The sequence below is a fragment of the Chlamydotis macqueenii genome, chromosome 1, assembly GCF_036417535.1.
Source record: "Chlamydotis macqueenii isolate bChlMac1 chromosome 1, bChlMac1.mat, whole genome shotgun sequence".
Classification (NCBI taxonomy): domain Eukaryota; kingdom Metazoa; phylum Chordata; class Aves; order Otidiformes; family Otididae; genus Chlamydotis; species Chlamydotis macqueenii.
This window is the reverse complement of record NC_141556.1, coordinates 42,878,766-42,895,803: the sequence shown is the minus strand read 5'-3', so window position 1 is coordinate 42,895,803 and position 17,038 is coordinate 42,878,766. Positions and strand designations below refer to the sequence as shown.

At 36.6% G+C, this 17,038-nt stretch overlaps 1 protein-coding gene across 4 annotated transcripts in view; it reads right to left on the bottom strand.

Moving 5' to 3' along the window:
- Nucleotides 1-17,038, bottom strand: part of SYT1 (synaptotagmin 1) — a 361,419-nt gene that overhangs the window by 222,135 nt on the left and 122,246 nt on the right. For all 4 annotated transcript variants that reach the window (XM_086749733.1, XM_086749757.1, XM_086749742.1 and 1 more), the window contains exon 2: nt 9,302-9,363. The gene's annotated coding sequence lies outside the window, so the exon portion shown is untranslated. The remainder of the gene's footprint in view (nt 1-9,301; nt 9,364-17,038) is intronic.

Genomic DNA, 17,038 nt, shown 5'->3' with positions numbered 1-17,038 from the left:
GCTACAAAGACAGTTTGCTGACTGGGATAAAGAGATGCCCGAAGGGCTCTGAGCTTATGTCAAGGAAACAAACACTTACACAGGGCATAGGTACAAATCCCAGGTTCCCTCACTGTTCTGCAGTACATCAGGAAGATATCTGGGCACGAGGAGGAAGGAACGTATGTATACAAGCAAGTACCTTCTCTCTGTCTAGATACACTCCTGATCACATAAATGGGTACCATCCCAGCTTGAGCACCTCTTTGCAAGGTCAGTCACAACCCAGTTACACTCCAGCAGATAAAAGTGAAAGAAGCCGTATTTTATCCCTATTGTTATGCTTTTCAAAGCGCTGTTATGAAGAAAATCAGAGACTAAGGAAATGATAAGAAAATAAGTCATCCCTGGGAGTGAGGGATGTTTTCCAGAAGAGCACGGTAAAGTTAGCTCTAGAAAGGAAACTAAGAGTTGACAATAAAGCAGTAGCAAAGGGAAAGACATAGGAATATAAACAAAAAATGAAAGGAGAAAGGAAAATCAGAAACAATATGGGCCTAGGCTTTTCTCTCCCCTAGCCCCATCTCATTATTTAGGCTTGTAAGTCTGCTGTTTTCTCCCAGGAGAATGAATAGGGGAAGCAGGGAGAGTTTATATTGGTAAAAAAGGCACCAAGAAAGTCTGTTTGATGTTAGTAAAATGTTGTTTACAGTCTTACACAGCTGTTTTCAAAATCAGGAAACACCAAGTAAGCCATCTTTTTTTCCTTAAAGCCATAGTTACTTAACAACAGATACAATCTCAGTTTCTTTTAACGTAAGTAAAAAATAATTTGGTACTGATAAACACATTTATCAAACAGACCAACACACTGGTAGCTTCTAAGAAGTATGTGCTGCTGGACAAATCAGTATGCAGAACAGTCTCAGGGTCTGAAAGAATAACAATGAGTAACAGCAGTACATAGTTCTGTAGTTCTTCAAGTTCTCTGCAATACTGGGACAGTATCAGCTCATTCTTTCCATGCCATTAACAACACTATCAATTTCACCACAGGAGTGAATTCCAAACCCCCTGGAAAGCTGTTACATGCCACCATGTCCATTTTTAAAAGGAAAGCTACTCAAGAGGGTTTAAGCAAGATCCTTAGGTCCACTAACATATTTCTGGAAAAATTCAGTATCAGATATGTGGATTTCTTCTATGTCTTTTCTCTTTTTTTCCTCTTTTTTTCTTCTTTTCTTCTTCCTTTTTTTTTTTTTTTCTGGGGCGGGGGGGGGAGTCTACATAAGCATTCCTCAAGTCATGAAGCAAAATTTAACAGGAAAAAGGATCATAAAATTAATTAAAAGTAAATTTAGTTAAGTGAAGTTGATTTCAGATTAGCACAGTGAAAATGTGACACAAGTGATATATATTAGTGAAAAAATAACTTCCAACAATCTCACAAAAAATGCTTGATAAGTACAAGAAACACTTCCCTCTAATTCAAGCTAGAGCATAACAGTGTGATCCCTACTAGTACTGCCAGAAAGAGACTGGAGGAAATAAAGTCTCACTATTGATCAAGCACGATGGACAGAACACAGACGAATGGGAAAGTACGGCTGTCACACTCTTGTGAAAGCCAGAAAGCTCTGAAAGCCATTGTCTATGATCCATGATGGGGTTGGACAGCATCACACCACTTCCCATGTGTTTAAAATCACTGGTTCCACTTCAAAGGCAATTCGTGTAAGTAGAATTCCAGTTGTGATTTAATATAATGAGCTACTCAGCAGATTATTAATATAAATGGCAATTATTACTTCTGTAGGAAACAGTCTTTAAAATATATGTGAAAATAGAACATACAGAGAGAGGGCTTGCAAAACGCTTGCCCATTAACAATGGCTTCATACAAGCTATATATAACCAGCCTATTTTTTAACAACTCTTTCTTAAAGGAAGTCAGGTTTTAAATTCTTTCATTCTTTTAAAATGGATATGGAACTAGTCCACCAGGATTGGTCTGGTTTTCCAGAGTGCAGCTGGAGTGTCTGCTCTGACAGGTCATCGCCGCAGACACAGAGGATACAAACAGTCAAATTTCAGAGAAAATACAAAAATGACGACATTATAGCAACTGAGATGGTACCAGTTCCTTATTATAAGCATAGCTGTGTACTGCAAACAGTTAGATCTTTTCAAGGAGCATACGGCTTCATATATAAAAAGCTACTGATTCTATTCTCCTTAAGAAATATCCAAGTACATAATTATATAGTTTAGATGTAATTCCCATTTTAAGACCTCCCTAAATGCATATTTGCCCAATAGACCATTACTCTCCAAAAGGAATCACTGTTATCTGCAGCATAAACTATTAACAGTTTAATAGCTAGTGGTTTATTAACTAATGGTTTAATGCAGTTTAAAGTTCTTAAAATTATTATCCCTGAAGTAAAATTAGATCTTTAAATAAACTCTGTTGGTGTTAAGCATTTAATTTAAAATAAAGATTCAAACACGCCTTTAAGAGCAAAATACCATCAAAAATCATTAAGGTTGCATATTCTAAATGACATCTTATTCCTTTTTTCTCATTCTTCTTCCTAAACAAACATTCTCACTTGGCATCAAAACCTATTAAGGATGAGTGAAATAGGGTTATGGTGTAAGAGCAGCCTGGGCAGTATTTCTGTTAGAAATGAAAAGGTATTAAGAGACCTACTATGTGAAAGATCAAAGCGTACTGCTGTACAGTACTAGCAAAGACCTCCAGGCTATCATGCATTTTACACAGTATCGCCAGACTTTGCAATAAATATTTGGGAGTTTTCCATGGAAGCTTCAGCTCCTGGATCCATGTGACTGCAAGAAAATCTCACATTTCAATTAAAAATACACTTCTAAACCTTGACATTTTGGAGGGACTGAAGTAGTTATGGAGATCAGGCAGTAAGGAGAAAAACTCCCAAATACACAGTTTATGGTAAAAACAGAATCTTACTATCTTTAACGGCTTAACTACAGCTTTTTAACTGGTGAGACTGGAAACACGGCTTGTACGTTATGTGCTTTATGATCACCGTGTTCAAAAACTTGGGCCTTCAGCTCAAATCACCGTTATTCCATTTATTCCTATAGCTACAAGAGTCACAAGTATGAAATATATCAGTCAACACAGCTGTAAGAGCCCTATGCAGAGGCTCCTCTCACAGCAAAACCACATCTTTGCCTCTTTAGCTTGTGGTACAGACTGGAGGCACAGCAGCAGAAGCATGTCGGAGACACACTGCTAATATATTTGATATATTCCAGAGCACTCCTAATCACTCCTAATTTCTAGCTGTTCTAAATTATATCCCACGCCACCTAAGAATCCTAATCCAAGGAATCATTTTTTTCCAAATATACTTAATTTTGAATTTTATATTTTCAAAATTATTTATTGCATGAGGAATTCTACAGTACTCATTTTCATGAACTTCAGATATCAATATAAACACATCAGATTAACATAATAAAATATATTTTTATGTGCTATTTTTGGTAATGGCTTCGCAAAAGATTTTTGTTTACATGGGAAGTGAGCAACTGAATTTCCAGCTCTCTTTGCATTTTCAGACATAAATGTTGTCAATGTAGTAGTAACTTAAACATATGACTGCAAACAGGTCTAAGATGTATATTTTCTCATTTCTGAATAGTTATTTGAAAGAGTTTCATTCACATAAGACAAGCTGTCAAAATGTGATCTTTATGATGGCTACACGTATTCAAAATAAGATTTGTAGTGCAAAACTTTCAAAGAAGGAAACAAAGAAAATCACCATTGAAGAACAAACTTGTACTTGGAGAGGATCCAAAACTACCAACTAATGTTCCTTAGTTATCACCAACTCCATACTGGGGAGTCACCTTAACCTGTATGCATGTAATCACTTTGGTCACTTTAGTTATTTTTCAAGTTAACCTTCATGTACTATAAAAGTGAAATAGCAGAGTTTACAAGAAAGTCCATCCTTTTAGTTCCTAATTTAAGAGTAAGTCACTTTAAGAACAAAGACAGAACAGTGACAGAACTGGCTATCTCCAATTCTTTAATGAAATGTGGGTCGGAATTCACCTCCCAGGAATTACGAAGATACATATCCAAAGCTAATCTGGTAGTCTTTAAAAAGAGGATTGTGCAGAGATTAAGAATTACAAACAAAAGGTAAGTACTGATTAAAGCTCGCTCTCACAAAAAAAAAAAGAAAAACAAGAAAACCCACCAAACTGCTCCCAAAAAGCATGCAACACCACAGATGTCTATTCATTTTGTTTGATTGTATTTAAGAGATAGGACTACAATAGCAGTTACCAACGTCAGCAAAGCTGCATTATGATGACACAGTATAATTCTTCTTACTGAGAGATTTTAATCACAAATATTAAATACAGTCAGTAACTAAAAGCTAAAAAAAAATCAAAACAAATTATCAACCTCCTCATTCAAAACCACAGATAACATAGAGCCATAATAAAAACTGCAGGAGAAAAGAACATTTGACATTAAAACTTCTTTGATATGTGGATCATAGAAGCAGTTCATTATAGTAGCTTCTTGAAAGTTGCCTCAGTAATTGTGTAAAATTGCTGCCATGTGTATACACAGTATGACTTACTACAAAAAAACCTCCACTTTTTCAAATGGAAAACTTACTCTGAAAAAGCCTGATTTAAAATCATAGCTAAGTTGATATTAATGTAATGTTTTAAAACAGCAAATCACAGTACAGGAACATAGTATACAAGAGAAGAAAACAAGCATGTTAACCCTACTGACAGAAACTGGCTTGTGAAATTCCAACAAGCAAATTAAGCTAATAAATATTTTGCTTTTGAAACCTAATGTGCAAAGGTGGTTGAAGTCAATTGCAGTAGCATCAGCCTAGGCATTTGACTCCTACACTTAAAAAAATTATGTCCTTTCTTTTACTTGTATTTCAGAATAAATATATATAACAACACTGAAACCTGAAAATATAATACAGACTTGCAGTGCATAACTTCCAAGTTATAGACAAAATATTGGCCAATAATTTATTGCAACCATTAAATGGCTTAAATGGTTAAATTCCTAGCTGAGAAAAATATAATTACATGACTTCTGGGGCACTTAGAAAACATATCATTTGAAAATGTGTCTAGAAAAGTATGTTTACCAATTGAAGAAAAAGCTGAGAAGCTGTAGTAGATAAATTAAATAGTAGAGAGTAATCAATCACAGTGCTAAAATGATAGATGACAACTAAACTGAAGCCCCAAGGAAGTACAAACACAGAGCCATTTTGCAAAATTAGGTTGCATAACTAGCATACCTCAAAGCAGTACAGAATCTAAATCCATGTCAGAGATCTCACATTAAAAAATGCAAAGCTGTAATATGAGATCAACCAAAAAAAAGAAAAATGAGCTTCTGAGGCACAGAATTTTGTAAGCATATGAGTCACAGAGAATATACTACTCTGAATAGTCTTAACACAATCATCAACACGGAGACAAAATAAAAAATCTTGACTCCATGTAAATGTTACTATATAATTTACCAGAAGTTCATACTTCCACTGTGGGAGACAAAAAAAAAAGAAAAATGAAACTAATTTAGGGGAAGACCTCGTTAAAGAATTCAGGTAGTGTGAACACTCAAATGAATTATTTTATCCAAGCCTGCAGTATACGCACATGAATTTTAATGGGCAATGACAAAACCTGGGAGCACAGTGAACGAGGGTACTTCCATGCTGCTTCTAGATTACTATATTGCAATGAAAGACTGAAATCATAATGTAAGGTTAGATTATTGTGATCAGTAGAGAACATTCAGAAACCACAGGCTCATTTATTTTTGAAGGCTCATAAATTTGACTTTTACAAAACTGACCCTTCCAAAACTAAGGAACTCCTAATTTAGCTACTTCATCTCTGCTACATTACATATCTCTAGATATAATATGGTATATGGTTAAATATAAAACACAGTAGTTTTCAAAATAGGTACTAGAGTAAACAACGGTAACATTGCGTGCTCATGAGCTAATGGTAAATGTAACAAGAATTTAGTTCTTCTACATATAATGGAGTCAAACTGCCCACACAATAACTTTCAGCGGGCCAAGTCTCCTCTCATCTGCCCGCAGCAGAGCGCGATTTGGCCATCCTCCAAACTCTTAGAGGCTCTTTGTTTGTGCAATCTCCTAATTTATGTCCCATTACCTGAACTTGTCTTTATTAAACAAGAATAATGAAAAAACTGTTATTAACCAGTAGCCACCAAAGACGTTAATTAGTTGATAAACCAAAGTATGTGGCACACGAAATTTGATTGCTGCTGACTATGTGAGGACAACGGATGCCTTTTTTGGAACACATATTGCAAGATTTTTTTCCCTCCTCCACAAAGTATGGCCATGATCTTTTGCAATCACAAAGGATGGCTGTGATCTTCTGCAATATCAAAGCCAAATTACAAAGGCCTTTGCATTTAAAAAAAAAGATGAGAACAGTTAAACCCCACAAAACATAGTATATATTATGACTTTTATTTTATCCTTTTTTAATAAGAATAATATTAGTTTTATCTTCTTCCCATATTCAGAATCCAGTGTTTTCGCCTCTCAGCATGTGATATTTTAAATCTTAGGTTTAAATTCAGGTTGAGGGAAAAAAAAAAGTATTTTAAAACAAAGATCCACCTTTTATTAATCCCAGTGTCAGAAGAATGACCTGTGCTTAGTGTGTAAACAGCACACAATTCACAAGGGTGTTTTAAGCAGGCCAAAAGCACATATGAACTTCCCTATGTGGCTGAATGTATAGCCTGATCAAGCTGGCAACATTGTTCCTCATCGATGATGGATGAGAGAAAAATGTAATTTTATTTCTGTTTTATTACATTCCAAAGAGAGTGTTAAATAAATTACACATTACAAATGTTAAATAATCACTGTACAGTTTAATTTCTGTAATTATATATTCATTGTTAGATCATTTGTAGTTTATAATCATAATACCATGACTGAAAAAAATTAACTGATGGATACTATGAAAAGGTTCTGTCAACTTGCTCTGCTAGCAAGAGAGAGAGAATTTGTATGTGATGAACTACCAATAATAGTTGATTAATTTTTTTCTCACTATATACAAATAAATCCATGCTATTCTGAAACAGCTGCCTGTGAGTTCTGGCCACCTGACACAGGAATACAAGTGAGGAAAAAAACTTTGAGTGTCGGTAGTAGTGAAATTTTCTTTCTACGCACAGGTCTGTAACAACTTCTGGAATTTTGTATACATACATCAGTTGAATTATATGAATTGCTTTGCATTGCTAATATTTATGCATGTAACAATCAGTCATCTGCTGCCAAAACTTAAGATCTGGGGGAAAAGCATAATTGATTAGGTTGAAGGTATCCCATGTGTTAAATAACAACTCCCCAAATCCCAAAAGTTCCACCACATCTTTCCACATGTCAAATAAAAATTGCAAGAGCTGACTGATATTACAGTATGCTGCAACCCTTCACAAATTCCTCAGCTACAGGTATATGACATTATCCTGTGCATTATTACCCAATAATGCTCTTGGTCTACAGAGTATCTATTCAATACTAGAAATAGCAAGCTCAAAATTTGCAAAAGATTGGGAACATTCTGCAATGTAGCTCTGCCAAGAGGAAGAGGAGGTGGCCCTGTGTGGGAGATGTGAGGAGAAACTATGAGGCTGAAGCAGATTAGCTGCGTAGGTAAAAGACCGGAAAGATAAAGGGTGAAGAGAGGTACTATAGCATGCAAGGCATATAAAACACAAGAGTCAGGTGGGAAAAGAGGAGAAAATGGAAGGAAAGTATGATTGATAAAAGCAACTATGGAAAGGTAAGAGGAATAGATAAATAAGATAAGAGTTTTGAGAAGTTTTTAAAACTGTTTTTTTTTCCTAATGATCTCATGGAACATATGTATGATTTGTTATATGTCTAAACAATGCCTACTGGTAGCACAGTTTAGTAAATTGTATAAATAACCATACAGATTTTCAAACAAGCATTATGTCAGCCTCAGCGTCAGTGAAATGCCATACATTTCCTTTCCTGTTGCCTGATTAAACATAATGTTAAAACTCATCATTAAACTTGGTTGCCCAGAGAGATATTGTGCAATTTTTGGTTACTGAGGCTTATACATACCCTTTTCTACCACAAAGTTTCATTTTTACTGCTTGCCAAAAAATATTCAAGATTAAATTCTATCCAAAACTAGTCTGTTCCATATGCCAGTTTGGCTAAATGAATAGAGATTTCATATACGATAATAAAATACCTTCATTTCCACTGCATGATACATTGTCAAATGTATATTCTATAAGCAGAATGGTACCGAAGAGCATATATTCTCTGTACATTACTTACTGTCCACAAGCTTATACCACAAAAAGGCAGGTTCTATTAGCAGCTAGCATAGAAGAATTGTTTTGTTGGAACTGTTAATAGAAATGGCTTAACACACACTCGCTTTGGTTCTCAAGGGACATTGCCACCTTCTAATACCCAGTAACGCAGTACACCCATATACCCTGCTACGTTTCCCAGAGCACATTACTCAAGATTGGCAGTAAAATCAATGTCTGTTCTCTACTGTATCATGACTGGTACTTCACCATCAGCCTGAGATTTTTTTCAAAGGACAACATCAATAATATTATCCACCAAAAAACCATGGCTCATTTTCTTGTCTCAGAAAGTAGTATTAATTTCTCGATGTTTTATAAAGCTGTAGCTATAAAAGGCCAGCGCAGCCATGCATTGTGATTGGTCATACTTTGCAATGAACAGCACAGCTCTGACCAGGGCCGTTCAGAACAATTAGTCAGTGATTAAGTGGTTAATCCATAAAATTCTCTTACTCGTGTCCAGACCCAACAGGATCTGACCACGCTGACAAACCCAAGTTTTTTTCTGCAAAATCTCAGGTGTGAGCAAATGTTAGTGTAATACTGTTTTTGGCTTGGTACCTTCTAGTATTACAATTCACTTTTACTGAGAAGAAAAAGGCAATATTTTCAGTATGGGCAGCAATGAAGACACACTGTGTGGATTATCTGGGCCTCTTACCTAAGATGATTATAGGATTAATAAAAGTCTACCCTTGTGAAACGAAACTGAGTTGGATAAAAGGCAGAACTGCTCACTGCATTAATTTCCTACACTTGTTAAAAGAACTGCGAATAAGAAAAAAGACACCAAAAAATGGAAGAACAATGTTTAGCTTCAAAGTACATAATCCAGTCACTTACTGTTCACAATATAGACTGTATGCTTAACTCTCTTCTCTTTGTTTATTCAAGACTCCTCGTTTCTGTAAGAAAAAAAAAATACATGCATTTATCATCTACATAAAATAAATTACCTCGTTGCATTTGTGCCACAGAATTTTGCCATTTTCATATTTAGTTTTGGCTTATTCCAAGAATTGAAGTCTTAGGTTTTTGTAAAAGTGTCCAGAAGAGAAAATCCACATCACTCCTTTTTCTTAAAAGGTAAAGTTTCCAGTCTTAAGTACTGCAATAGCAGCAGAGATGGGAAATCCACAGGTCCAGGGGACAAATCACTTTTGAAACCTCATAGCAAATTCTGGGCATCTGAATTGCATCTGGGCACCTGCAGCTCTCCCCAATTCAGGGAAGGTGACAGGCTTTCACACCTGTGAGGCTGGCAATCCTCTGGTCCAAATTAAATTCTCACATTGTATTAGATCTTAGCTGGATTACCCCATTAGACCACCGAGCTAAGGAAGAAAGGACGTGTACCTCCAAGGACAGCCACAGCCTCCCACACCACTTCTGGAGGAGAGTGGGATGGGCTGCAGAGGGGTGTTTGATGCCTCACTCCCACCGTTTCATTCAGACAATTAGCATAATAAGCACTGGTCACTGCACACCAGCTGCTTAGCCTTTCTTGGGCAGTTTATAGGCATCACAGAGCTGAGTTTTAAGGTAGGATTTGAAGGAACACAGCGTATTGGCTTTGCAGATTTTTACTAGTAACAGTTTTCATGAATAAAAGTTGCATTAGAAAGGAGAAAATTGGGACCGATGGGCAATAAGGGTTGCAATAAGGGTAACATTGATGTGAAAGAGCAGGCAGGCAATTAAATGCAAAGATGACCAATTCTGATGCAGTTTTAAAAAGGGAGCCAAATGTAGAGTTACCAAGATAGGTAAATGCATTTTTAATTTTACATTGACTTTGTCAAAGGAAAATGAAACTGCTGTTATCTAAAAATGTCAAACTATATCACATCAACCCTTACTCTGGTCTGTAAAAAAGGCAAATCGGGATTCCACCCAGCATCTAACTCTAAATTCACCAGGCTACCATCTTTCATGACTCAAACAATAAAGGATTCAGAACATAACTGATTAAAAAAATCCAGTTTCCCCTTCTTTTTTATTAAAAAAAATAATATTGCCTACTATATAGTTCTGTCAATATTTATGATATCTGAGAAATCACCCACTTGCATGTCAGTCTACTGAAGAAACCTGTTAGGCAACAAGTAATAAGTAACTATGTAGCTGAAGGCTACATAGTCCATGAGTCTGAAGCATACAATATTATGTTATTAAGTTTTGAACTTTTTTGAACTGTAGGCATTAGTTCTTCCGTCTAATAGTCAATTTCGTTATGTCCTAGACATCAGTGAGCAGTTGTGGAGCACATGAACAATGCAAAGTTAGCTGGACAATGATGTAAAACTCTTATTTCGAAGGTTTAGAATAATTCACAGGCTGGTGTAAAACACAGCTGTGGGATCAACTCGCTTCTTTCCCAGAGTCTGTAATACATCTGACAACAGTCTTAGCTTGGTGCTCCTTATTAGCTGTATCAAATGTCCTGGTACAGGCCATGACAGACCTCACCTGAACTACTGTACTCCAAACACCTCTTGAACAGGTTCAACCAAAACTTTGCCTCTCCCCATCCTTCAAGCCCTCCCAAACTGAGGGATTTGAAATTCAGACACACTCAGAGACAGGTTTCAATTAAAAGCTCTAATCCCAACCTTCTCCTGGGGTTCAGAGCCAGGGCTTTGGTTCAGGTCTCTGTGAACAGAAATATCTGCAAGTGCCTTAGAGAAATTAACATCCAGAGTCACACCTGCTCTGCGGTACACTGTCTCAATCTTCCCCTGTTTCTCTAAGCTGTCTGTGTCAAGCTGTGTCATATTATTACTGAGCCTTTCAGAAGATTAAGTATTTCCTTCAGCTGCAAAGACAGAAAATGGAAAGGAAAGACAAGACAGATGTTTACTTGAGTATTAATGGGAAATAACTGAACAAAACCGCAGGTTATGTGCTAGATTAGAGAAGCACACATTTAAGCAAAACCATGAGTAAGTGTGGTGCTTCATTAAGTGCAGAGACAGCCCGCCTGGCTCCCATGAAGTTGACAAACGTAGTATCCAAAACATATGAAAAACATAATGCAGATCTGGAATAAATAAAAACCAATCAATAAAAATCAACAGTAATCAAGGATACTAAATATCAGCACTCTTTGCAAGGAATTGCAGATCTAAAATACATGGAGAGAAATAAAGAGGAAAGATTTGCATTTCTAGAGAAAGACAAAAAAAATTACCAGAGATAATCAACTGCGTTTCTATCACTTACTATTAAACACAGGCTGTTTTTTATGAGATGTGTTGGAAGATTAATTTATCCACCCTTGGTTATGGACTCCTGTGGGTCTCCAGTGCAAGAGATCCCCTGCAGTGACAACTATACTTCCAGAGCTACAAATAGCATCTGTCATAATGCTACTCTCTTCCAAGGCTCCGTTTTCATTTCAGTAATATTTGCAAGAGAAGATTCCTCCTAATGAAACCATTGGAAATATCAACAGAAACACATTTTGATATGCCCGAATGCGCCTTCTAATATCACTTTGAAGTGTAATCTGTATTTTACAAATGGTATCTACAGAAGATACTTAAGGGCATGTAATTTTAGGGTAAGTAATCATGTAAATGATCTGCAACTTTTACTTCAGTTAGTCATAAGGATATGCAAAAGCAATCAAAACAAAGTCTCTTCTAGTTAATTCTAAGCTCTCTGTTCCCAGTTACCTTTAGTGGTAACCAATTACAGAAACAGTCTCATTAAGCTGGGGTAGAAGAACTGGACCTCTAAAATAAACAAAGTTCAGTCAGCCACACTGTATTTAAGAATACACATGCATGTGTTTGCTCATGAAATGAAACCCCACTTCCACTGCAAGGAAGGGATTTTTTTGCAGTTTTTCTCAGGAAACTCTTAATTAACTCATACAGAAACAGAGTCGGTTTACACTTAGCACAGGTGACAAAGAATGTTTTTAGCATCACAGAATCATGGCAAAAATTCCTTTCTATTACATGCTTCACCATTCATTGTGAACTGAAATATGAAAGATGAAAGGGAAGTTGCATGGTAATCAAAGATTTCTCAAGATCTTTTAGGCTATCCGCAGTTTCTGGATTCTATTACTCTTTTCACGGCCAGGAAGAACTGTGTGATCTTTTACAAACTCCATGAAGAAACAATTTTTGTCTGTTTAGGATTATGGGCTAAACATTCATTAGTAGAGCATATGGCTGTTATTTGAACATTTTTCTCTCTCTTCTTTCAAATACTGAGGAATAATTTTGCAAACTGAGTCTCTATACTCTGGAGTAATAAAGAGCTGCTAATACATCATCATTATGGTTTAATGACAGTTTGGGAGCACAACTGGACAACATTTTTTTTTTAATGAAGAACTAAAAGCTCTGGAAATCAGTTTCAGGAGGGTTTTGGTTGTGATAGAGCTGAAAATTAGCCCAAGTTTGCTGAGGAGTTTACTGATCGTCTTTCAGACCTGAGGACATCCCTTTACGTGGCATATCTGGGAAGTTTTTAATAAACCATTTTGAAATGTTGGGTAGCAAAATGAGAAAATATAAACTGAAGTTCAAACAAAAAGCAGCTGGTGTTTAGCCTACTGAATTTAGCAGCGCAGCCTCAAAATCCAGCTCCAGCACTGTTAGAAATGAAAACAGGAATTTCAAATTTTATTCTCTGCTTTAGAATTATTTATGAGAGAAAATCAGATTAATTGAAAGTGGAAGTTATACAGTATTATGAATAGACTGACATCCTGTAAAACATAGAATTGACATCTGAGAAAATGAGGCTAGCATTCGATTATGAAGTTTAAATTAGCTAATAACCAGTACAGAGTCTGGATAATTTCTAGTTGCATAATGTGCAACAAATTAAATGTATCTTGAAAAAAATGGAGTTGTGGGCATTTATTAATTGCTTCACATATTGAAATAGAAATTGTCATACATTATGAACTTTACAGTCCTTAATCATATGCATAGTCTAATATTTTATGGGCTTAATTTGCTCAGCATAAACTTTTTACTGTGAGCAACACTGATTTTGTCAAAGCCTCAAATAAGTCACAGAACAGATCTGAGGATTAGTTTAGAAGGGATTTAAAGCACACACTGAGAATCCCTATACAACCACCATTTAAAACACTATCCGTTCAGGCCCAGATGGATTGCTATGGCAACAGAATCCCAAATACCAGGTTTGTAACTAACAAAAATGTAAATTATTGATGAACTTGGAGTTGTCTCTCTTGGACACCCTCCTATTCAAATACCAAACCGTATGGTTAGAGTACAGAGAAAAGGTTGATATGCAATTTCCCCAGCCCAGTGAGCACTAATCCCAAAGGATTTCATTAAATCTTTTGGCTTAAATTTTTATTCTTGGAACAGCAGTCAGCAAGCAGGGATTACATTAAAAGAGGCACTATTGAGGTCATTACTGACTGAATTCAAGCCTGTAATATAACAAAACAGAAACCAATTTTAAATACACCTCCACTAAAAAATAAACCTGAATAGCACTCTCTAAGTTACCAGATATTAGATGAGAGCATTCTTGCCCTCACACCCATCACCCTGCCTCCTTGCCAGTAAGAAATGATGGAGAACAGTACAGAAGCATAAAAAAACCAATATATATATTACTTGATACAGATACATATATCATGGTAGAGGCGACTGTGCACAAACAAGTGAGTTCCAGAATAACAAATGAAGGGAGGCTCAGGAGTCTTTGATATTCTGCAAATCAAAATCCAGAATGAAAAGTTCTATAGCAAATAAGCAAACAAGAAAAAAAAAAGTCCTTATTGCCATCTTTATTGCAATTTTCAGGAAAAGTCTGGTAAGGGAATAAATTGTTTTAAAACAACCTAAGGGGTAAAAAAAAAAATAATTTCTCAGATGTGCGCCTGCCATTAGGTGTCAGTGTACAGAGAAGAGAGATTGTAATCTTCTGCCTGTAAGAGCTTGTCACTAGATCCTCTATCCTCTCAAAACTAGGAGGAAAAACCCATACAGGGAGTAAGTTCGTGGAAATGGATAAATATGGTTGCGTGATGCCAGTTTTCCTAAGGGAGAGGAAACAACTATTGAAACAGGAAATGAAAGAGAAAAGAGAAACAAAGACGAGGAGTCATTTTTTAAGACAAGAGAAAAATTTAGAGCAACAGCATGAAAAAGAAAAGATACTGGTTGTACCACTCACTTCCTGGTGGGCCAGGAGAAATTCTCCCATCCTCGTTCATGCACATGAGCACAGTATGTAAGAACAGAGTACCTATCTACCGGAGCTGCCATTTGCATAGCCATTTAAGTTTACAGATATTAACTAGACTGCAAGCTTTTTTTTAGGTCTTTATATATATTGTTTAAATATTTCAGCATACAATTTAGCAGAATATACATGCAGTGTCACTAAGGCCACTAGTGGTAGAAACTGTACTCAGACCCTGCTTTCTCTGGCCATTCAGCCTGTGGCTTAGCCATCCCCACCCTGTGACCCACGTGGTTAAAGCGGAACACAGTTTTCAGCTCTTGGGATTTCTCTACTTAGTGAAGCACTCTGCTTACTGCAGAATTTGTCTCTGGGAGTACTTTTTACAACACTGGCAATGAAGCTGCTTTTTTTTTGGTCTCTTTTCACTTGTATATTATGTACCTGCTGCCTAATATTCAAAGATGCTCCTCACCCGTGGCTTCCTCAAAATTTAATTTCTTAGCAGATCAAAGATCCAAGGGTTTCAACTCCATGAAGGCCCTGTGGTCCTTTTTCCATAAGAAACTGGCTAGTATTTTCTTGGTTATACTCTACATCTCCATTTGATATACTGTGTTTCTGCTACACACAATTCATACACAGGCTAAAGAGCAGCTACTAACCCTCAGTAAGTGCCAGCTGCTCCTCAAGTGCCCCTGCATCTCTCTCCTGGCTGTGTGATGCTTCTCACATTCTCAGCTTCTGTTTCTCCTACTAGTATTGCCCAGAACATACCTTCCTGCCCTCCTTGGTTTTCAGTCCCTGTGGATTCAGATCTCCTGCTGCTCATCAGCAGCCTTCTCCAGCTTCTGCTTTATCCTTACGCTTGGCTCGATGTTAAAAGAGCCATCCACTCTGATATTTCAATCAACCACACTTAGGTCAGTATCATACCTTCATGATCAATAAAGAATCATATGAATAAGTGGGCACTAAAAGATTCTTTTTTCATGAAAGAAAACCTATTAATGGTGATAATATGGCCAGTGACAATACAGTCACAAATTGCTATCTGAATCAACTTGAGCTTACGTTCTTACAATGACACTTGGCCATACACAGAAATGCCAAAGGATTATCAGAATTTCGGGCAGCACTAGCATTCCCCCCAGTATCTATCCAGGACAATATATGGCTCTTCCTCTACTAACACGCATTTCACAGTGAAGCTACTGTAGTCCTGCAGTATAAAGAGATGTCAGATGTGCCAGTGATGGGGATGTACACCCAATGTGGCACAGACTCCCAGGAAGTCTTTGCATATGACAGACCAATGAAGTGGACAAGTTGGATGTGCTCACACTACAGGGACACTTCAACCACTTTGCTGCATCTGCCATGTAGTTACTGTGGAGCTGCTCTGGGAAGAATCTTCACAGTGCATAGCTTGCCATTCCTGCTTTGTGATTTCTGGATATGTCTCAGCCATTTTCTTAGAAAACAGCAGAATTTTCAAACTTTACATGACGCTTACATTTTTCCATTTGCAAATATGAACACATGAGAATACTGCTAACATTTATTAGTAATAATAAGCCCTAAAAGCTTTCTATATCAGAGGGTAACTGCATTTTCCTAAGTGAAAATTTTCAAGGCTTCAGCTGAAACAAGCAGCACTCCTGACATGGCACTTCATAAAATTTAACTCCAAATATTTTCAGGCTTTCCTACACAAAAAGATAAAGAGCTACCATTATTTTCTGAGTCATCTAAGAAAAAAAAAAAAGAAATCCTGTCCTCCATGAGTTGCTGCACAACACTATTTAGACTAGATTTCTTGGATTATATGAAATTATAAGAAAATAGTTCCTAGCAAAGTTGGTTTCAGAAGTCACATTTAGGCTGCTTGTTACAGCTATAGAGCAATATTTATTTAGACGCACAGTGAAAGTTTTTAATCAATCTCTCAAATCCTTCCTAGAAAGATAACATAGATCTTTACATTAATAGCTGGTGTATTTTATGGCAATAACACGAGCCATCTAACTGTAAACACTTCAGAGAACTTCAGTACCATCGATACACACTCGGCTGCATTCCTGTGTTTGGAGATTCAAAATCTAATTGCTTTTATCACAGGATGAAAGCACCTGCTGCAATAGCCACTGCAGGAAGCGATTATACGTTACATAACGCTGCTGATCTTTTCGTTCCGGAAGTTTGGTGTGAGGGTTTTTCCATTTATTTCTCAATTCTACCTTACAAAAATGCACTAACGTGGGCAAGTGATTCACCCATAAAACGTGATACTGAGTATCAGCACCTCAGTAGACTAAGCAATGCAATCTACAGATGAGTTGTTCTAATAACCTTTCTGTATTGCTCTAAAGAGACTTGCAGTGGCAACAG